Source organism: Lonchura striata, chromosome 3, assembly GCF_046129695.1.
Source record: "Lonchura striata isolate bLonStr1 chromosome 3, bLonStr1.mat, whole genome shotgun sequence".
Lineage (NCBI taxonomy): Eukaryota > Metazoa > Chordata > Aves > Passeriformes > Estrildidae > Lonchura > Lonchura striata.
The window spans coordinates 51390626-51413289 of record NC_134605.1 but is presented as its reverse complement, the minus strand read 5'-3'; the positions used below and the strand labels follow the sequence as shown (position 1 = coordinate 51413289).

Here is a 22664-nt window from a genome sequence, read left to right as displayed (position 1 = left end):
TCAGACCTGGAGTATATTTTACATGAGACTTCTAAAATGAACTTTTATTCTTTTGTGTTCTGTTTTTGAATGACGTTTGTCAGGTCACTGAATAACAAATTACCTCATACTTGCCATAAATCAAAACAAATTTCAGAAGTTTGCTCATGTGAGTTGGTAAGCAGGACCAGTAGTTGGCTGGCAGGCAGCAGAGTGTGTGCACGCAAGGTTGAAAATACTTAGTAAAGTGAGTGATTTGCTTGTAATTTCTTCAGCGCTGCCAGAGCAGTAGTTTGTTAATAGAAAGTGTAAGGTTGACTCTGTTGTGCTGTAAGGTCATTTTTGTAAAAGCAAGCAGGCTCTTGAAGGGCATTTGATCTTCAAAGGGCCTTTTATTTCTTTTCATTTCTCAAAGCAGTTAATAGCTATTTGACCAGAATTTCACTTCCGTGTCAGAACAGATTGTGGCTTTAGTAAATGGTTTGTATGCAGGAACACTAACGCAGGATGTATATGCCTGTGCTTTGCTCCCTGCATGCTAGGACACAGCTTTAATCTGTGCTTTGAAGATTGTTTTTAAACCTATTTTGCTGCTGAAAAACTTCTAAAAGGGAGTTTGTGTTTGCAACCAGTAATTTTTACTTTTGACTTTTGGTACATTGATATTGTACAGCGATGCCAGATTAACTTCTAATGCCTGTGGGATGGGATCTTGCAAGATAAAGAAGAACCATTGAGCCCTGCTGCTGGATTCTGTGTAACTTCCATAAAGTTTCTTGTGCTGCCTTCTTTAGCCTGTGCTCACGCTGCAGGGCAGAGATGGGAAAGGAAGTTTTACTGATGGATTAATGGTGTATTAATTTTTCTGTGTGATTTACATAAAGAACCCATTGTACCAGCTGGAGGGGGAGGGCAGAATTCCTGCTGTAATTGGGCAGCAAACTATGAAAGCCTCCCTGCCTGCCTGTAGAGGAGATGACAATATGTCATTTTTGAAGGGAAGGTGTGGGGAGGTGTAGATTGTGCAGGGTTTATTTCCTCTTCACAGGGAACAATTTGACTCAACTTGTAAAATCCGCCTGGATCATAAATCTAACTGTGCATTTCTGTCTGATCAGGATGCTCTGCCAGACTGCCAGGGATTGCCAGGGATGAAGGGAGTGTGGGATTATGTATTTGGGCAGGAGAAACTTGTCACAGCTGTCTTTTATCTAGGGCTGCGAGTCAGGCTTGCAGTGTTGGAAGAGTTTGAGAATCCATACCTGGCAGAGTGATCGTCTTACCTTTGTATTCAAAGGCTAAAGCATATGTGATAAATGCCCACTTGTGTTCTTGAATTAATTTGTTCCACTGCTCTGTTGCATAACTGCTTGCCAGCCTTTGTAAAACGGAGGGCTCTAAACAGTATTGTCTTTGGTGCTCAAATTAACCACATCACTAAATTAACACAAACTAGAAAGAAATGAGAGGCACAGCAGACATAGCAAGTGTTATAGAAAACCAGACTATTTTAAGCTAGATGAAATTTTAATAGTTTTTCAGCTATCAGAATAGTTTTCCCTCCAGTTCTTCCACAGGTAAGTTGGTAAAAAGAGTAAGTCTGACAAATCACAGGCTCTCTTTCTCCTAAATGTACGTGTAAAGACATGAGTGTTAATAACAGAAGCTGGAAATGAAGGAATTGTTCTTTCTGAGCTGTTTCTCTTCCTGTCTTTTTAAACCTCTTGTTTTGCCGCTCCATTGCTCCTCCAGGCTCAGATTGCATTCCCACGAGGCTGCTGGGTGACAGGCACAAGGCAGCATGTGTTGCGTGGTATTTCACCAGCAAAGTGGCTAATCTGCCTTGGCTGCAAACTGGAGCTTGCACACAGTATATAGCACAGAGATTGGCTGGATTTGTCAGTTTGAAATGAGCAAGAAGAACAAAAGTAAATGGTAACCGTGAACCTGGGGCGCTCCCCGGCGTCCTGATCCCTGCATATGTGGAGGTCAGGGGCTGCTGCTCCTTTCTTCTTTTTAAAATGTAAAAGGTAGGGCAGAGTGTTTTGGTAGCACCAATCAGACTTCACATTTGGTAAAGCTCTTAGTAGAAGAGATGGTAAAAGTTGACAGTAAAATACAAGTTTGGTTTTTGAAGCATTTCTTGCTCAGCTCTCTTCCTCCTCAGTCAGCTGGAGGCCCTTTGAAACGAGGGAACACCGTAACTCTCATGTTTCTTCTTTAATCAGAGGGTTTAGTTCAGGTGCTTTACTTTCAGGAGGAGCACGTATTTTCAGACTGAAGCTCAGAGCATTTTTTTTCCCTTTAAAAACCACTTTATTGGAAAAAGACTGAGAGGAGTATTCTTTGAAATGAAAGTAATTGGATGTGTTGCAAAGGATTTGTGATGGGTGGAAGAATGGGACAGTGGTTCGTGTGTGCCTGTGCTGTTTATCACAAGTACTACTAGCAAGTAGCTTTGAATAGAGATAACACATGAGTTAGTTCATGGCACAGGCTTCACCATATTTACTTTAATTTTTTCAAAAAGGAAATGAGTCACATGGCAGAACATCTTAGCTGAGCTTTTCTGGCCAGGTGCTGGAGAAGCACAACTAGTAATCAGGTCTGGCCACAGGTGACAATGCATCAGAAGAAGCTCTTAACACAAAGTTTTCCCAGCTCTCTCCAGTTCCTGTCCCTGTTTATTGCTCTGATGTTTTACCCACTCCCTGCATTTCACTTGGTTGCTTTCCAATTTTTCAGCATCACAAAAGTTAAAAGTCTTGGCTGCTTTTTACTGCAGGTTATATTACCTGGAAAACTTACTTAGAGTCATTGGAGAAACCTTGTTTCTCAGGTAACTGCTGTGTTTTAATGATTGATCAAACCCAGTTCAGAAGGTGGCAGCCACTGGCTCCATGTCTCAATCTTCAATACCAAAAGGGTGAAATGCCCATTTTCTTTCCTTGCAGAACCAGTCTAAATGTAAGAATTTGTTTTAATGCTAAAAGTAATATTAATAAATAACTCTTTATGGGTCAAGCCTTTTGTGTCCTTGCAATGTGTCTGATGGAAGCAATCCTAACATCCTTATGGCAACTCTGACCAAAGCTGTCAGTTAACTTCCTAATGACTTATGATGGTCTGAGAACATCACACTTACCAAGGGGTCAGATCTCCATAAACTGAACAAATACTGAATTGTCACAGTGGCAGTTTGTAGCATAATGCTACAAACATTTTGCCTCATTATGTTAGTAAAAATTATGCCCTTTAGTTATGCCTATACTACCTGTGATTGGTTAAATGTGCGTTATGTAAGTTTAATACTACCAGATGTGTTTTTCCTCATGTTCCAGAGGCAGACATGAGACTCAAGACCTTTTGGTTCTTGGAGCTTGTATTTTCAGTGTTTCCTTTAGAAACTCAGGGTAAAGATAGGCAACTCTGACCTCACCTAACAGCAGCACCAGAGTATCACCCCAGTCTTTAGTCCAAATAATTTTTAAATTCTAGGTTTCTAAGTCGTTAATATAGTTTACAAGGGGATTTCAGGAACAGACAAGTAATCACATTTTTTTAGTAATGAGATGTATAACTATTAAGTTTCTATAAGCAAGATTACCAAATCCAGACTTCTTGTTGCTATTCCAATTAAAATAATTTTATTGGGCTTTTTTTCCTGTATGTTTTTGAAGAAGATCTTGTGTTCAAAGTGGGAAAAAGTCATGCCAGTTACTACACAGATAAAGGCCCATAAACCCAAAGGGAGTTGTTAGCATTTGGAGAAGCCATAACATGTGATGGATTGTAGTGCTGGGGCATGTGTGTCTGTGAAAAGGATTCTTGAAGCTTTGGGCAAGTCCATAAATAATCATTTATGGAAACCTCAAAAAGCATTTGTGTAAGAGCCTGGAGTAAGTCCAAAACAAATATTATATGCTTTTATATACCTTTTTGTGAAAGCCTGCTTTTTTTTGTTTGGGTTTTGTTTTGGATGTTTCCTGGGATTTTTGGTTTTTTGTTTTTTTAAACAATAAATTAATGTTTATTTAGTAAGTATAAGCATACATATGCAAATATGAATGTTTGAAAGGAAAAAATAATGAGAGATTTGATATAAAAGCCAATTTTCTGTCTTCTACTACCTTTTACATGTAGGTTCTGTGTGCAAAGATGAAATTGGATATAGTTCTATGCATTTGTAACAATTGGTCAAGCTTATATCACATTTTTGTGGTCGGACTGTTGGATGTTGTGCTTTTATGGAAGCACAGCTGGGAGCAGAGGTACTACTTCAATTACTGATGTATGTACTATTTGTCTTAGCATATTTTATCGTGGCACGGCAGAGAGTTCTGTAAAACTTCCATGATATACAGTGGCAAACAAAAGTTTTCACGCTGGTAAAACAGCTGGGGACAGTCACAAGTCCTGCATTTAACTATAACGTGAAGTACTAATTTTTGGTGTGCTTGTACATAGAGAAAAACTTAGTCAAGACTTTGCAGACTTTCCTATGTCTTCTGGCAAATATTGCCACAGATGGGAATCTGAAAATGGGTTTGCTAAGCAAAAATTTGTAACCTACAGAAACAAGTTTAAACAAAAAATGTTGGTATCACAGAATATTTGCATTGGTATCACAGAACCATTTGTTTAAACCCACATCTCTACTTCTGCTTTATCAAAAAAACTATGGACCAGACATAATTGTTATTTATTATATGAAATACTTGCCAAATTCCAATTCTTTGCTATTTTGAAAGTGCAAATATCTTCTATTTAAAAAGAAATATAATTTTTTATTTGATCTAAAGTGTTCAAGGTAAAAACAGAAATTATAAAAAAAAACCAACAAAACAAACCTCTATAATTGTATAAAACTTGGTGCAGTCCTTCCTTCCTTCCCTTTTTCCCCGGCTGCTATCCCAGCATGTCTGTGCCTCTCCAGGAAGTAGTGACAGGATAACAGCAGTCTGTGCTAAAGGACATTTCCCAGTAGATTTTTTTATGCAGAGTTGTGGCTAGTTTCAGTGCCTATTCCAAAAGCCATAAGTAATGTAAGCTAACTGTGTTGAAGAGCCTTAATCTCTCAGGGGATTGTAGAATGTTTTTTGTTAGGATGGAGGAGCTGAAGGGAAGAACAGTGTGGTGTTGCTGAATCCCCGTGTGTTAGAGCCACTGTGTCAGAAGCGTGATTTTCTTAGGCAGAGGGGAAGTTAACCCCTGGTGTTTGAGAACTCCTGGGGCAGATCCCAGTTCCTTCTGGGCAGCTTTGTGCTGCTGTCAGGTGAGACCCTGACTGTGCTTGCCTTTATTGACACCTTGAATTTCAGGTTCAGAGTAGCTCCAGCCGGAGTTCTCTTGGCTGGTTGCACTGTACAAGACCACAGTGGTGGGAAACGCAAACAAATTGAGCAGTATCTGACTTAACCCTGTGTTTCCGAAGTTACAGGGACACTGCAGCCCAATTTGTCTGGTAGTTTCTGTGCTGTTTGGATTAGCAGGCTTGCTGGTGCAGCACTCCTTGGCTTGCTTCTTTGTGGCCATGACGAGACAAACGAGGTGCTGTGGTTTTCTTTCTGAGAGTGTATTGCTTTGAAATGTTTCCAGTTTTACTGCATGATATATAAATTTTTCTATACTTTTATATGCTTTATATGCTTTTTCTTATTCCCAGGGTACCCCTAAGGCTGAATACTAGGGGGAAATGTTTCCCCCTCTCTAGGGGTCAAAACTGATGCCTCCTGACATTCATATTTTACTCTTAAGGAGCTATATTTTGTAAAGCAGACTGGATGTTTTCCAGTGATTGGATGCACTGTTTGAGCTGAAACAACGTGCTGGATGTGCTTTCCCATGCACTGCTCATCGTTATAGAGAACATGAAAAATTCTGTTTGTTTGCAGTTGTTAGCCAACTGTTTCAGGAATTGTCCTCTGAAACTGAGGGGATCTTTGTCTCTAGCATGGTCATAGCTCACCATTCTGGCAGAATGTTGCAAATATAACAACTTCTTGTTTTTCTTACAATCTGTTAGAAATGATAAGAAAGTGAAGGTGAAGGTTAAGAATGTGGCTAAATAACGAAAGTTGATGAATTCTGAAAGAGCACATTTAGCTTCTATTATAATATTTGGAACAATTAAACAGGGTGGATTTGACAGTTTGTGATTTAAACTGTGAAATAATTTTTCTTCTTGTCTTTTAGCTGCAGAACTTCAATAAAAATAAAGACATTAAACTCTAGGTTTGCCATCCACCTAATTTGTTTAGGCTTGGTTTGGGTGTTTGCTTGTTTTTGCTTATATTTATGTATTAATATAATTTATCTACTGGCCTCTCCTGTTTGTAAGTGGAAACCTCTGTGTTGTTGGCTTTTTTTTTATTTTCCTGGAGAATTGAGGTGTAAATGCTGTAACAACTCAAATCTGTAGCTTGTCATTCCAAAGCCTGAGCTGAAGTGGGTAAAATGTAAGGCTTGGGTGCTTTTGATACCTAAGCAAGGTGTACTTTCAGCATGTGAACGTGTTGGACACTTAAGAGAATGGGACATTTTCCATCCCAAGGAAAGGTACTTAATATGTACACTCTCTGCTCCTTCTAGAGCTTCCCTTACATGGCAGCTTCTGCCTGTCACTTTATCTCCCTGAAGCAGATGGGTTCCTTGGACACTGAGTCCTGGTGAACTTGTAGTGTTTGGAAGGCAGTTATGGGCTGTGAATTGGGTGCTTTGCAACTGGTGCATCACTTACCCTTTTCTCTGAAATAAGAGATCTGAGCAGCACCATAGAAGGTTTTCATATAAAGCTGCTCAGAAGTTGTCAGGTCAAACACCTAAACAAAGGGAGTGAGTGACAGGGCTGCATTTTGCTTGAGATCAGCATGTGGGGATGTTAAATAGAAGTTATCCCTGGTCACACTTTCTCCAAGCTAACACAGGTCTGCAGTAGCAGTGCACCAGTTTATATTGTGGATATTGGAGGGGACAGGAGAGGTTTCTGCCCACACCTCCTCTCACTTCTTGCTTGAACTGGGGGCCGTGTCCATGAATCACGGTGCAAGAGCTTTGATGGGAGAAGTTCTTGGAGAGAGGGACAGCTTTGCTTCCTGACTGCTTTGGAGGGGCGCCTGCCCTCCACACACTCTGTGCCTAGGTTCATGCAGCATGTCCCCATCAGTCACATCCTGTCAGACCTGCTCCTGTACCTGTTCACTTTCCTTTTGCTTGTTTGCATGTCTGAATTTTATTTTTTTTCTTCCCCACGGCTTTGTTTTGCATATGTAGGTGTTTGCTCCCTAATGCAGTGTGGGGGTGCTCAGAGTTTATGTATTAGGTTTAATACTCTGAATCACACTCTTCCAGGCACCTTGCTAATGACTGCATTAATTAAAGAGGGACCTTTGGAAGAAACAGGCTCTTAATTTTGATTCTGTCATTCATGTCTAATTTTAATGTCTGAAATAGGGGCAGAAACTAATGAATAGTGGAGGCAGTTGTCTTTTAGAAACTGAAATGTGTTTGTATTTACTTATAATTTCCATTGAGTCTTTTGTATATTTTTCTCATTTGTAATCCAGACTACCAAAGAGGTGATGAGTAAGGGAGACTGATTACAGCCTACTGTACACTTACATGGAAACTGTCATCCAGGAGTTACTAACTCAATTTTATTAACCTTGAGTCATGCATGCAATGCCATATATGGTAAATACAGCATTTTCATTTCAGAATGAAATGAGGTATTGTGACATGTAGTGCCAAAATCAGGTATTAAATTCTGTGTTTGACTTGTAGCTAGCTTGATCTGGTTTTGCAAAGGGAGAACATGCCCTGCACTCAGTACCACAACTCCTTTCCCACCGGGCTGCCAGCTGGCTCTGATAGTGGAGCTGTCAATAGCAACAGGGCTGCAACTCTTCCATGGTCTCTGTCAGATTGTCATTCAGCTGGGACTGTGAGGAAGACAGCAAATACATTAAATTAATAGGTCAAATAAGGAATAACCCATTTTGTTCTGGCTGCTCTGTGCTGACACTTCTCACATGCTGGGATCTCAGAGAAGCAGCAGATTTGTTTCTGCCCCAGGGACAATGGCATAAAACAACTTGGGGCTATCTCAGTTTTGTAGCAAGGAAGGCATCAGAGCAGGTGGAAATGCAGAAATAGCTCCCATTGCACTACTCATGTGAAGCTGTAACAACCTATAAATGGCTCTGTCAGCCTGCCCTAGCACGGTTACTGATAAGAATACTGGCTCAATTTGCTGCCCAAGGACAGCTCATGCTGAAGTGCCAATTTTTGTAATTTTTGTCAAGCCTTTGAGTGTATTTTGGCCCATAGCTTTAAATCAGAAGACAACTGTGTGAAGTGCTGCTGGGTTTACCTCAATTTTTCAGTAACTATTTTTTGTCAGATAAGCATTGTGGTGGTGTGAATGAAGACAGCTCCCCAGGCAGGATGGATGGTGTGTGTCTGCACACTCATACACATTAGGGCAGAAGAGAAACTGATTTTTCTCTTCGCTGCTTTGTGTTGGTCTGACATTTGTTTCAGCCCTGGAGAGGTTTGGTTTTTTTTTGTTTTTTTTTTTTTTTTTTTAATAAAAGACCATTGCTCTGTTTGTTACAACATGCCGCAATTGTGCGTATTTCAGGAAACAACCTGTTCTCCTCATCCTTGTAGGATGGTGCAGCTGTCTTTATGTGCCAGGGTGATAGCAGGGGAATTCATGTGTTCCTCATGCTGCCTGTGGTTTTGGTATTCCTGATTACCCAAAGGTGGCCTCAGAGCATTCCCCAGTGGCTTCTTGTTACCAAGGTTAGTGAAACACTGCCGACATAAATCTGAGGGAACAAGCCCTTGCCAACCTGTGGCAATTTTCTGGAGCAATGCACAGATGACTGGGTAAATCAAAGTGCCCGCGAGGGACATTTTTGTTTTGTTTTAATAGTAAACATAATCAATAAAGCCCTGTTGCATCCATTAATCAAAGCTAATTTGGCACACAACCCTTGCAAAACAATGCATCTTTTTTTAGTTGAGAAGCATGTCTTTTAGCAGCAGATTGAAATTACTGGATTGCCTTTTGTTTTACCAGGCTTTTTTTCACAATTTCTGCTCTAGCCTCTCTTTAAATTTAGGACCATCAGCCACTGTTTCCATATAATTAGTGTGTTTTTCTGGTCATGTGTTAAGGCTCTGTACACTCTGGTCCTACCCGCAAAACCAGGAATGCCCTCTTTGTTCAAATTCTGTGGCAAAGAAATTCCTGAATGAATTTGGAGAAGTTGGTTGCAGATTCCTTTCTTGACCTACAGCAGCTCTTTAAAAGATTTTGCCCTTTCTGTGCCCTTTGTCTGAAGAGTAAGGCAAACAAAAGATAAGACTGAACTAATTCATTACTTCATTGTGTTTGTTTTCTTCCTCACTTAAGGCAGAAGGCAGCCCATTCCTAAAACCATTTATTTTATTAATTTTAAGGCCAAGCACTTTGTGTCTGCACCTGCAAACACTGCTGGGTTTATTGCAGAAGAACTTTTTGTTTGCAATAATCAGAAACCACAACAGGATTTAACAAATGCTGTCTGCAGTATCTGATTGAAAACTCTACCAGTCCAGCTGTAGCTAGGGTAGAAATAAAAATAAAGATTTTTCATTGAAAATAATATTTTGATGAAAAAAAGACACATAGATAAAGGATTTTACTTTGGCTCCTGAGTTGACGTAGAATCAAAGTGGAACTGTGTCCCTCCTTCAAAAGGTCATTGTTTTAGATTAAATTCTCTAGGAAAACCATTTCAAATAGTGTCAGAGGTTTTACTGGAAAAAAGTTGTTCTAATTATGGGCATACATTTTTTTCCCAAAATGTTTATATTGGTTCTGTTCATTCCTGCTACTTAATGGTATGAAAAACTCAATTCTTTCTTCTCTGTTTGATAGTTTGGAAAATTCTGTTTCTGATGCCAGTCTTGAAGGGTGGTACAAGGCCCTGCAGCTGCAAATCTGGAGTGCAAGAGTACCTCTATAGTAGTTGTTTCACTGATAATTAGAGAAAGATCCATTCATCACAATTCACCTGCCTGCATGACTTTTTCCAGGACATCATACATCTTTTTAGCTCCTGCTATGGTGAATACTTAGCAATTTGAGTTACTTTGAGTTACTGCTTTGAAGGTTATACTTTCTGCCTGATCATTTGAGTAAGTTACTTGTTTCATTATGTTTGCTGTGACTTTCCCCAAACTATTTTCTTAATCTTAAATATTTTTTGAAATATTTCTTTCCTTCCTCCCTGTATGAGGAAACTCCACCCTTAGTCCTCAAGTAGAATAGGTAATATAATATGTACTATCAACTGCAAGAGATAATAGCAAAATATTTTTTTCTTGCTTTGGAGTTGTAAGAATATTTGGTTTTACTTATCAAAATAATGTTTAACATCTTTTTTTCCAGTGCTTGGCTTCCAAATCAGTGCTGACTCTAAAGATATGCTGGGGCTGATGGAACCTTTCATTATCTTCTGTCTCTTATCACCAGTGGGAGCACAGGGCCTGATGGGTTCTGGGTCTGGCTTTCCTTATTGCTTGAGCTGCCTGCACACTACATAGTGTGGCTTGTGTCAACCCTCAAATTGAAAATTTTGTTTTTACTCCAGCTGTTTTCTTTGGATAGCTTTTCAGGGTATGTTTTTTTTGTTGTTGTTTGTTTGTTTTGGGCTTTTTGTTTTGTTCTGTTGCTTTTGGTTTTGTGTTATGCACAGCTTGAAAGGCAAACATATAAGAAGAATTCAGGCTTTAGAACAATGATAGTTGACACCCATCCAGGGTATCAAAAATGGACGTCTCCAAGTATTGCTTTGGTTCTAAAAGGGAACAGGGCTTAATTAGATATCCCAACAGCCCTGCCAGTCAGCTGGCAGTTGAATTGGGATGCACCTTGATGTGCAGCAACATGTGAAGTGGGACAGAAAGAGCATAAACCCTCATCATTTTTTCCTGTGAGTTGGGCAGATTTGAGCTGGATTTACTTTCATGCTCATTTTAATGGTTCAATCTTTAGTATCCAAAATGTGGTGACCGTATGCACATATTTTTCTTGAATTTATTTTCCTCACATTCTGTTGCATTTTCAGATTAGGCCAGCTAATAGAAATGGCAGTAGCAATGTTATGTTTCAACAAGATAAAAATTACACTGCAGCTTTTCTTGTAGTTGTGCTCAGAGAGCTGATAGACGTTTCAGTGAGTTGAGGGTAAGGGAGAGGATGAAAGATGTGGTTTGGTGTTTCATGTGGTTAAAACATTTATATTTAAAAGATCCCATTCCCTATTAAACATGGATATATATGCACAGTTCTTCATGTCAGTTGTGGTCTCCTGTATGGATCTAGTCTATTTAGCATCCATTTGCAGGGAGCAGTGCCCCCCTGAGAGGTGGCAATGGCAGATGGTATAATGGCAGCGGGGAGAGGTGCTTCTCATGTCCTAGGATAGCTGTGGTGGGATATGTTCTTTCACATTTGTAGCTGTCTCTTGGTATCCAGTACAACATGTAATGCCTTCCAGAGTCAGCATATCTTGTAATATAGCTGTTGGAAGATATTTTCATATTCTTTCCATAGCGTTCACCCAGGTGTGATGGGGAAATCTGGTTGCCTAGAGTCAAAAACTGCAAAATGAGATGCAGGGTGTAGGGGAACTGATTCCCCGATGGGAATTTGATTTCATACTGCAAATGGCCAGGCAACAGAAGAGCTGGAGCAAGGAACTGACAGCTTCCTAGAGGGCAAGGTCCACTACCTTTGAGGCAGTCAGGGGGATATCAGACCTCCTTACCTCCTTGGTTTTACTACTGTAAAGCTGCACATGTCCTTGGATCACTCATAGAGTCCTGACACACTGAAAAAAAAATAGATGCTGAACTGCTTTAGGCCTGTCTGAGGGTAGATAATTCTGCCCTCTTCCAAAATATGTGAATTTTTATCACTTTTTTTTTTTTTTTTAAGCATTCCCTTTTTCCCAATGTACATCAGGAAAGTGGGGATCCTTTTCACACTTCTTTGCTCCACTCCTGGTGAGGGTGGGAGGGGAAGCTGGTGAACAGGACAGAGTATATCCCCTGGGGAAGATACACTTCCCCAAGGGCCCAAACCTTCCCAGAGGAGTGTGTGCCACTGGTGTTATGGCTCAGAGCAAATAACTTTTCAGCAATTGTCTCTTAACTGTGTCTAATTTCTCAGACACTATTATTTTTCCATAGTTGGCTTCCTTTTCCATTGCCCATGTACAGAACAGACTACAGACTGCTGGTTTTGGTTATTATTTTGGTTTTGGGATTTTTTTTGTAGGTTTGGGGGTTTTTGGGGTTTGTTTATTTGTTTGTTTGTTTGGTTTTGTGGTGTATTTTTTATTTTTTGTATTTTCTACTTGTGTTTTGTGATTCCCCTAGAATCTACTCTGTCCTTTCTTAGTTTCTAGTCGAATGTTGGCAGCTGCTCTCAGTCCCCGGTGATTATCACTGATGTGCTTCTTACTTCCCCTTCCAGGTAATTAATGAGTAGATTTAACAAGATTGGACCTTAAAATCCCTCTGGTATCCAAGTAACCTTCCTCCAGCTACAATATGTTTTTGTTTATTTTGTCTCCATAAACTGTTTACTCCCAGAGCCCTCTGAAAAGTTAGGATAGGAAAGAGCACATTCACGCCCAGAGCACCAGAAAATGGAATTAAGGGAAAAGAGCCCCTTTGCTTCTCAGAGCACACTGAAATCTTGACATTAGTCTGTACTCTTTCTAGCAGGATTTGACAGAGAAAGGGCAGGCTAAGCTATATAAATGTTCTTTTTTGATTTTGAATTATTCCACACACAATTATCTGCCACCACAACCTGCTCACAGTCCACTCTAAAGCAAAGTAACTTTTCTTGCATGAGGACATGTAATGTTATTCTTTAATATTGAAGCCCAGCTAATGGTACTCAGCATCTCATTAACACTGCTTCATTTCAGGTCTGAGTTGCTGTTTTCAAGGTGTCTGGGCCAGGGATTTTTTTGGAGCTCCACCTAAAGATAACATGTGTTTGCATGTGTTCTTTATTTTCATTTGGCTTTTCATGGAGGATTTTAGGATTTGTGATTTTGGAGACAGTTGCAATTCTTGTTTGTTCAGCAAGATAGGCTATTCTGACCATTACCTTGTTCCCCGGTACTTGTATTTCTTTGCTGTACAAGGCGAAGCCCTGTAACAGTCAGTCAACACAACACAGCTTAATTTAGACCCAAATACGGATAAGCACAGTGCTGGTGGCAGCTTTTCCTGACCCTTTTAAAATAAAACGCTCACACGGTTGTGTCCTCTGCAGAAACAGGGAATGATGCAAGAAATCATTTTAGCCACAACATCTCTGCTGCTGAGCAGGGGGAATCATAGAATGGCTTGGGCTGGAAGGGACCTTAGACACCACGTAGTTCAACCCCCCTGCTCTGGCCAGGAGTATCTCCCAGCAGACCAGGTTGCTCAAAGGCCCATCCAGCCTTGCCTTTGGGCGCTTCCCTCCCTAGCGCTGACCCTGGCTGCCCGGGAGCTGCAGGAGGGCAGTGACAGATGTTGGCAGCTGATGCGGCCCGTCCCTCCCGGCAGCCGCGGCCCAGCCCGCTCGGCCGCGATCCGGAGCGGCGGCCGCGGGATGTTCTGCCCGAAAGGTGAGGCTGCTGCCGGGGCAGCGGCTGCCGGCCTGCCCGGCTCGGCCTGGGGCACAGCGCGGGGGTTCCTGGCTCCTTGTGTTGTCCCGATCCTGCGGGAAGGTGCCCGGCAGACAAAGGGCTGGCACGGCCGGGAGCAGGAGCGCGGGAGACGCAGCAAGGCTTCGCGTGGGGAGCGTCGCTGCCGGTGACAGCAGCGGGGATATCAGGATATTTGCCTTCATTTGGTTTTTCCTCCATGCTGTAAAGATGTCCTGGAGCACCCGCGGAGGAGCAGAGAGGTAGCTGTTTGGCTGTGCTGTGTTATTGCAGGTGCTTGACAAACTCTGCTGGGTGATGCTTCCTCTCATTCACAGACGGTGCAGACCGTCGGAACAACAAGAGTTTTTATGTCCCGTGAGATAGTCTTATAATATCTCTTTAATTGAACTTCTTAAGCACGTGGTTCTGAAACTAAAAGCTTACTGGTTTTGTTTCATGCCCATATTTCTGTTTTTTCTTAACAAATTGTATTACTGCTACTTTTCTTACTGAAGTAAGGTGAAAGCTGACGCCGGGGAGCCGTTTTAAGAAGGGTTTAGGAGTTTTTATAAAAAAAAACAATTTCCTTGGGAAAGAATAACAATTACATTAATTACTTAAGTGCTTATCAGTGCTTGCTCAGAGTGTTTTTCTAAGCTGGTTAGGGACATGGTTTAGAGGTGGACTTGGCAGTGTTGAGTTAATAGCTGGATTCCATGATCTGAGAGGTCTTTTCCAAAGGAAATGGTCCTATGATTCTATAAACCATTGACTACTTTTATTCTGCTGATCTTCTATTAATGCAAGGTTCCCACTAAAGGATCTTGGTGCAACCATAAATTTAAAAAGACAATAAAAATAGTTCCTTTCCTGCAAATTTCAGAGTAGTGATCTAGTGTTCTTAGAGAAAACCTTAGCTAATTGCACAACACAATTTGCTATGCAGTGGTTTACCTTAAATGAAATTGTTCTTGTGTACAAAAAACCAGCACAGTTTAAAATTTGTAACTCCTCAACAAGAGGTTTTCAGTTCCCAACAGTTCAGCAGATCACTGGAATTACAAAGCAATAAAAGATGAAACTTTTGCTGCAGCATTAATGTTACAGGACAGATATTGTTTAAATGAAAACTATAATAGGTAAAATATTTCCAGCCTGTTGAGGCAGCTAAAAAGACAGACTTCTGCAATCTAGATCACCTGGCTGAAAATGAACCAAGGAGTGAAGTTTTCAGAGATTGTCCTATTTGCAGCAAATGAGCTTGTACAGAAGCAAAATATTTTTTCTTTATGTAATTAAATTTAATTGCTCTAGCTTTTTTCTTTTAAATCCTAAGTTGAATGCATAGGAAAATTATTTTCATTTTTTTCAGGTTTTATTTGTGAATAAGTTGCTAGCTCCAAGATGAAAGCCCATCTAAGGGCTTCTCTTCATGGCCTTTGGGTGTCCCCGCCTCCTGAAACATATATTTGGAGTTTGAGCTAATTTGGACACCTGCAACAGAGGCAATCTGGGTGCTAGTTATTGGTCTTTGGGATTGAAGGAAAACAGATGGAATATTTAAATAAATGTCCCTGGTAAAGAACTGATTCCTAGAAACATCATGAACTGTTCATTGGCACGTAGTGAAAAATGAGCTCACGTTTCTTTGATGCTTGCCTGGAGTTTCTCCTTCCTTTGTAGCTTTTGTAAAGGCAGAAAGAATGGTGCCAAGAAATGCTGTAAAGTAGGCATGTGTGCTTACTGCTTTGCCTGCACTTGGGCAGTATTTTCCATCCTTGCTTTTGTTACAGCTGTGCATTTGGGAGGGAAGTCTTTTATACTAATAATAGTAAGAAGTTATGATAGAAGCTATCCACGAAAAATCCCAGGCATGTGCTGCTTGCTCTCTAGAGAAGAGTTCCATATTAGAAATTTAAAAATTAGATTTTTTTAAAAAGATCACAGGGCTGCTCACCAGTTGTCTCATGTGTTGTGTATGTAAGGACATTCCTTGGATTCCTTTCCTGGCAATTTTCTCGTGAAATATCCAATGTTTGAAATCAGAAACAGATTTTCTCTGTCTTTAAATAAATGTGTTTTCCAAGCTGAACTAGACAAGAAAAAATTTGTACTAGTTGCTTTTTTTATTTCTGTTTGAAGTTTTACTTTCTTGTGTGTATAACACCAGACCAAAGAAAGGAAGGGGACTTAAAATAATCTAAATTAAGGAATCTACCAAAGTGAAGATTCCTGGCAGAATTAAATGAGTTTAGTTTAAGCCTAATTGATCTTGTGATATTTCTTCCCCTGTATTCATTTCAATTTTTAAATTTCTGTTTCTGTTACACATAATTACAATGGGATCCATTGTTTTTTTAGTTGTTTTTTATATCATATGCATTATTTTATTAGGGGGAGTAACTGTGAGGACAGTTGCTATCTGCAGTTCTTTGATGGATAAAAACAGTTTGAACAAACAGAATAAATACAGATTGACAATTAAGCATAAAATATAATTTTATTAAGATTAAAAAAACCCTACTTCTCAATTCTCAGTTACACCTGTGTGAACCTTGGACATGCCAGGATGGCTCTGTCAGCTGCACGCACCACCAAGAGCTCTGTCAGACATGTTGTGTTCTCATGCTATGGGGGGAAAAAAACACTTTCTACTTAGCTGCTAGCAAGATTTTACTCTTTAAGACTGCATAAAGTTTGAAGGTTTTGGTCATTAAATGAGAGCTTTATTAATTCACACTGGAGGAAGGAGGGGATTGGAGGTAGGGAAGGATATGTTCATGGCTGAGTGTGGATAATAGCAGCTGGTACAGGACCAGCCTTTCTCTGTCATGTTGCAGTGAACAGGAGTGGCTTTTAACTGTGCCTGGAAGAATGGAATGAAATTGAACATGACAAAAGGAAGATTACAGGTCTGGATAATAATGTTCCTGCTGAAGTTTGTCCATGCTCAGAAATACTGAATATATTCTTCTGCTTTTAAGTATCATTGAAGTCTTTTGCCTATGGCTATAGTTCTATTGTTGAATGTACTTGAGCACCAATAAAACACTGTTTCTCTTTGGATTCATTTCTAATCTAAATGCATTGGAAGAGGGCAGTGTATATAAAAACAAAGGGAATTTTCAAAAGTAGTGGAATGCCTGGGTGGCAGAGCCGCAGCCGTGCCTGTGGTGCCTGCCCTGCTTCTCTCTTGGTTCTGTTTGTAGCAGAGGTGCAAACCCCAGGGAGTATTTGTGCCATGCTGACCTACTGGGGGAGAGTGGAGTACCCCAGCTCTTGCTCCTGCAGTTGAGAGGTTGTCTGCAAATGCATTTAATCACCACATTGTGGAGACATGTTGTTCCATGCCTTAGAGCTGCTTCATTTGACTGCCTCTGAGGAGACCACCAAGTGGCACGGGTACAGAACCTGCAGAATGAATGCCTATTGTTTGCCGTCGTTTTGCTTAGCTTTTTTCACTCAGAGAACAGGGTGTGGGTGCCTATTTTTTCCGTTAAATTTTTAAGAAGGTCAGTGGCAGTGGGTGAAGTAGGGTGAACATATTCTTTGGGCATTAGATAAAAATCTCTTCTGGCAGGTACAGCAGCCTTTCCCAGGGCACGTGGGCTTTGACCCTTGGGTGGTATGGTGACGATGCAAGCCATATAAATTCAGCTGCAAAGTCAGTTAGTGTTGAAGTTCCCCATCAGTAAATCTTTAGCTGATGATTGGAAATGTGGAGTCAGGGCAGACTGCTGTATGTGCCTGGCCCTCAATACTTGAATTCAGTTTGTGCTTTTCAAACACTGCACAGTATAAACAGAGAAAAAAATACTTGTTTGTAGTCCATTTGTTGACTCAGGTGGTATTATTCTTAAGACTATGGAAATTTACTCCTCTACTGTCACAACTATATAATTAAGACACAGCTTTTCCTTCACATGTGCATTTAATGCACACTCTGCCTTTCTGCTCCACATCTGGGTCTTTATTGCAGGCTGCAACAGGAGGAGGCATTTGCACAGTTCACACAGCACTGCAGTCCTGAGGAGGGCCTGTTGGTAAATGAATCATAGGCAGAAAGATCATCTGCTGTTTTCCTTGACCTGGTAATGTTTGCTTTTAAGCAATATCTGTTAACCCCCTCCATTGTCTAGAGTGCTGCAATGAATTTGGCCATCGCTGTGCAAAGCAGTAATAGAGGGCAGTGAATTTCTGTCAAATTGCAGCAAGAAGCCAGCACTTAAAATTAAGCAGTACAATGCATGCAGGCTAGAGAACATTAAACTAGATGTAGAAGTAGCATGCACAGCTGATTGGATTCAAAAGCACTGAAAGAATTCCATGTTGAAGTGGTCTTTGAGACAGCATAAACATACTCAAAATCTATTAATATCTTCATGAATTTTTCAGTTCTTTAAGCACAATGATTGCACATTGTGTAATTATTGTGTTACCAGATTTGTATTCTCTATGCTTGTCATTCTTCGACATTGGCTTTCTCCTCTAGCCCCATCCCCCCCAGCAGCATTTTTGCAGAAGGCTACTGTTATTTCCACGGTAATGCCATAAACCTATGTCAAATGGGAAACACTGTGAAAGCACTTTGATTGGTATTAAGAAATGGAAATTTTGTTAATTCTTTTATTCAGAGTCCTGTCACAGCTGTGATCTTGCCAGTGGTTAATGGCTGGCAAAACAGTCTATAATTACCTCGGCATCTCTTTCTAATACTAGCCCAGTCATCCAGAGCATCCCACTTTTTTCTAGCTATATTTTTAAAAAATTCAGAAAATGTTTTTGGCATTTGAAGTTCTTGTGTAAGTTATCTGGACTTTCAGACTTTAAAATATTTTAAACTTAATTGCTGGTCATATGCAGAGGAATTATAAAAGCATAGCTTATTTAGTCTAGCTGGTAGATTGTGAGGTAAATGCCACAAGGAGGGAGGAAACCTGTTGAAGTCCAAGGAGAGTATTGGCACAAGATAAATGGTTATGATTGTTCTGAATTAATTGAAGTCAGACATTAAAAGGTTTCAAACCATCTGAGGAGGGAAGTTGTGAAACAGACATCCAAACAGGATAATGTGGACAAAGAGTGTTTTTAAGATGGTTCTTGATAATGTTATGGAGAGTTTTAAGTCAGAGTTTCTGGAGCTGGTAAAGGAAGTTTGTGACAGCTACATGGAAACTTGGTGACAGGATTACATTTGCACATTGAATATGTTGTAGCTGTCCCATGTTTAAACGCTTCTGTTGGTCTTCCTGTGAAGACCAGGAAAAATTATCCCTTTAAATACGTAATTGCATCTTCTGAAGTTCCTCTTTGTTCTGTTTCACTGGAAGCTGGCTACGGGAAAAGGCTAGATAAGGAGCAGTGTGTTCTGCAGGTTCTCATGGCATCAGACTATCTCACAGATGTGCCCTGCTCACCCTGTTCTTTCCTTTGGACTCAGCAACAGGTACTGCTGAGATGGAAATTTCCCCAAAAGCTCAGCCTGGTTGGGATTGCTGGACTTTTCCTGTTCGTTTCTAATGCCAGGTGTGCTGCACTCTCCTTCAAAGTTTTATCTTACAGATATCCTACTTTAAAAGTCTCCAGACATTGCTGGCACCTTTCAGTTTTCTCTTGCTCTTTTCCTGTGATGCGCTGGTTTTATGTACATAGTGAGATACTGCTGTGTCTCACTTCAGGCTGCTTGTTGATAAGATCTTCATGGCCTGTGAAACCTTTAAATCTGGAGATGCATTGAAAATCTGCTCTTTGCAGCATAACATCCTGGCTCCTTTTCTCTTTCTGACTTTTAATCCATCTCCACTTCAATTGAAAGCCATCAGTAGTCCTGAAATAGAAATACAAAGCCAGGAATTTTAGCCACATCCCATGGTTGAGGACTAATACTTCTAGTGCTCAAGCAGAGGCATCTCCAGCATCAGCAGATCCTGCTTTTCAGGAGAGAAATGTGCTTTCTGTCTACATCTCTGCATCTCAGTCATGAAGTCTTGGATTATTTTGTGTGACTTTTAGCCTTAAGAGAATCACTGCATCTTTAACATGCTTATGTGGGGTAAAGAAGCATGATGCTTAAGTAATGAGGAAAAGCCAGCTTTTTCCTCCATTCATTATTAAGGCCAGCAAGTTGCCAGCTCTTGCCGGAAGGCTCAATTTGCAGCTATGCTTGTGTTAAAATAGGAGAAAATCTTTCCACCATCTGAATGCACAAGTGGATGCTTCTTCAGTCACTCAGGTTTTGTTTCATACCTCAGATGAATCTGAGATCACAAGGAGGTTTTTGTAGTTGAGACCAGCAGGACCTTCTGGTGAGGTGCCCTTTGTCATGCAAACCATGCTGGAAAGTAGAAGATGGGAACAAGGGTTTGAGTTAACTTCTTTTCTTAGACAGACGGAGTGCTGGAGTAAATGTGGCAGACAAATTGGGAGACAAGAAGAAAATGCAAAGCTCTGTTTCCTGCCTAATGGATATTTGGAAAACAGTTTTTGATTATTTTCCAAAGCCTTTTTTTCCTCAGTCTTCAGTGTGTCCATGTATATTGTCATGAGTCAGTTCATGCTCTGGAGCAGTATTGCTGGTTAGGGCAGTGGTCCAGGAGGTTGCTGTGTTGAAAGACATCCCACTCTGTCAGGTCAGACAGCTTGTAGCTCCACTCTGAAGATTGTAAGGGTTTCTCATGTTGTTTTCCCTTGCAGAGGTTGCTCTCATCTTATTGCTTCTCACCTTAAAGAATCGTTTTCCAGTCAGTTAAAAATAATTTTACTTTCCTGCTAAAATTTTTAAACTTGGTCTCAAATTATCATGCTAAGTTGTGTGGCTTTACTCTCATTAAAAAAAAAAAAAGTGTAATGCATAATACATATAAAGGCTGAGTGACTCTTTTTAAGAGCAAAAAGGTTTATAATCTGTTCCACTTCAGATTAACCTTGATTCAGTGGCCTATAGTCTGTCAAAATATGGAATTTTAGGAATACATAATTCTGAAATTACCTGAACCATAAACTTGAAGAATTATGTAAATTTTTCACGTCGTAAGTTTGTGGCTTTGATATGAGCCTTGTCATTACCAAGACATATTGCATTACTCATTCAGAGTCGTTGCAGAGAAGATCCTTCTCTAGCAGAAGTTTGGCATATAGGGAGGATTATCAGAAAGGAGACTTATTTTCAAGGGTATTCCTTGGAAATTCAATTCCTTGAAATGCAATTCAAAATTTTAAAAAATGTGTGTTTGGTTTTTTTTTTTTTTTTTTTGCCAGTAAACAGACTGAAAATGAACCAATAGACAAATGGGTCTATAAATTTGTGGACTTGTACACATACAGATGGCTGCTCTTTCTGGTTCATTTTGTGAAGCTGAACCACTTGACATCTTTTGTAATGGAGCAGCAACTCCAGATACAAAAAAGAACCACCTGGTGGGCTGCGTAGCAGTAGCATCTGCATTCAGTCATTTCACTGAAAAGTCAGCTATTGTAAGAACAGTTGACTATTGGCTTGGTAACTTCATATTCCACATGAAAAAGCAGTCCAGAAAGTTTGTTATTAAAGACAGAAAAAATGACAAGTCAATATGAATTTTCTGTAAAGAACATTGAGACTGTGTAATTGATAGTAAAAAGTTCACACATCGTACAGATATATTCTTGACTGGGACTTCATAAGAATGCTCTTCTTAGGGTGCAACTTGGTTTTGGATTGAAATACTGCTAATTTGTACTGCTCCTCCTTAGCTTAATCTTTTCTTTGGCAAGGGGTGCATATTTTTGTCATTATTCTTTCTAATGGAATTTGGTGCATTCCTGTAACCTGATCTGTAAACCCAAGAGTTTACTTACTCTTTTTAGAAAACCTTTGTGTGACCTGTTGGAAAGTAGGTGGGCTGTATTTAGTCATAGTTCATGAGAAGCTAGTGCTAACTGGCTTATCTTACATAGATATGATTTTTGAGTAAATGTGACACTTCAGATTAAAAATTTACTACTGAACCATTCCAGGTTAATGGGATTATATTTGATACGAAGTCTTGTTTTAGTTCTTTTAATGTAATAATTATCTTTACTGAGTTATGACCATTCCTTAGGCTGCTGACAGAAGCATGTGAAAAGATATTTTTTTCCCATTGGTTGTGCTTTTAAAAATAATATAACTATTTTATCTTTAGCATATACAATGATTATGGGAAGTTATGTCTATATTGGCAAGTTACTATGACAGGAGACGGATCTGTAGCATGGAGTAGGTATGACATCCTGGTGTCTGCAGTGCAAACCAGTGGCATAGGATGTGGAAGAGCATCTTTGGGTGGAACCAATGTGTAGCTGAAATGTGCACTGACAAGCAGGAAAACCCCTTCAGGCTGAAAATGGAAAAACATGACTATTTCATTTTTAACTTTTAGTCAATTAGGTTTGCCATTCTTGCTCCTTTACTGGTGTTTTAATATTTTTGCATTTATTGTAGTGTGCCTAATGTATTAGCTGCTGCTCTGTTGTCTGAAAAACAGTGAATGAATGCTCTGCCTAACAGAGCTGAATCATGGTCTTCAGTGTTGAATGTTGTGCCCTACAGAATGGAAAATCCTGTCCTTGTGGGGCTGAATATTACCTACTAGTTTCTATTTAAAATGGATGTGCAGAAGATCAGCTCATATTTTGACATCCTGAGATTTTTTTTTTAACTATATAAAGAAGCACCACTCTATTAATAAAACTGAGCTTTGTTTTTTTTTCCTTGCCTAGATTTGTAGAATCATTTAGGTTGGAAAGGACTGCTAAAGTAGTGCCAAGTCCATCACTGAGCCCTGTCCCCAAATGCCACAGGTCTTTTAAATGCTTTCAGTGATAAGGACTCAACCACTTACCTGGACAGCATGTTCTGATGTTTCACAGCCCTTTCAGTGAAAAAAAATTTCCTAATATCCAATTTAAACCACCCCTGCTGCAACTTGAGGGCATTTCCTCTTATTCTGTCATTTG

At 40.0% G+C, this 22664-nt stretch overlaps 1 protein-coding gene across 8 annotated transcripts in view; it reads left to right on the top strand.

Annotated features, from left to right (window-relative positions):
- NHSL1 (NHS like 1) overlaps positions 1–22664 on the top strand; it is a 180291-nt gene that overhangs the window by 75437 nt on the left and 82190 nt on the right. The window lies entirely within an intron of this gene.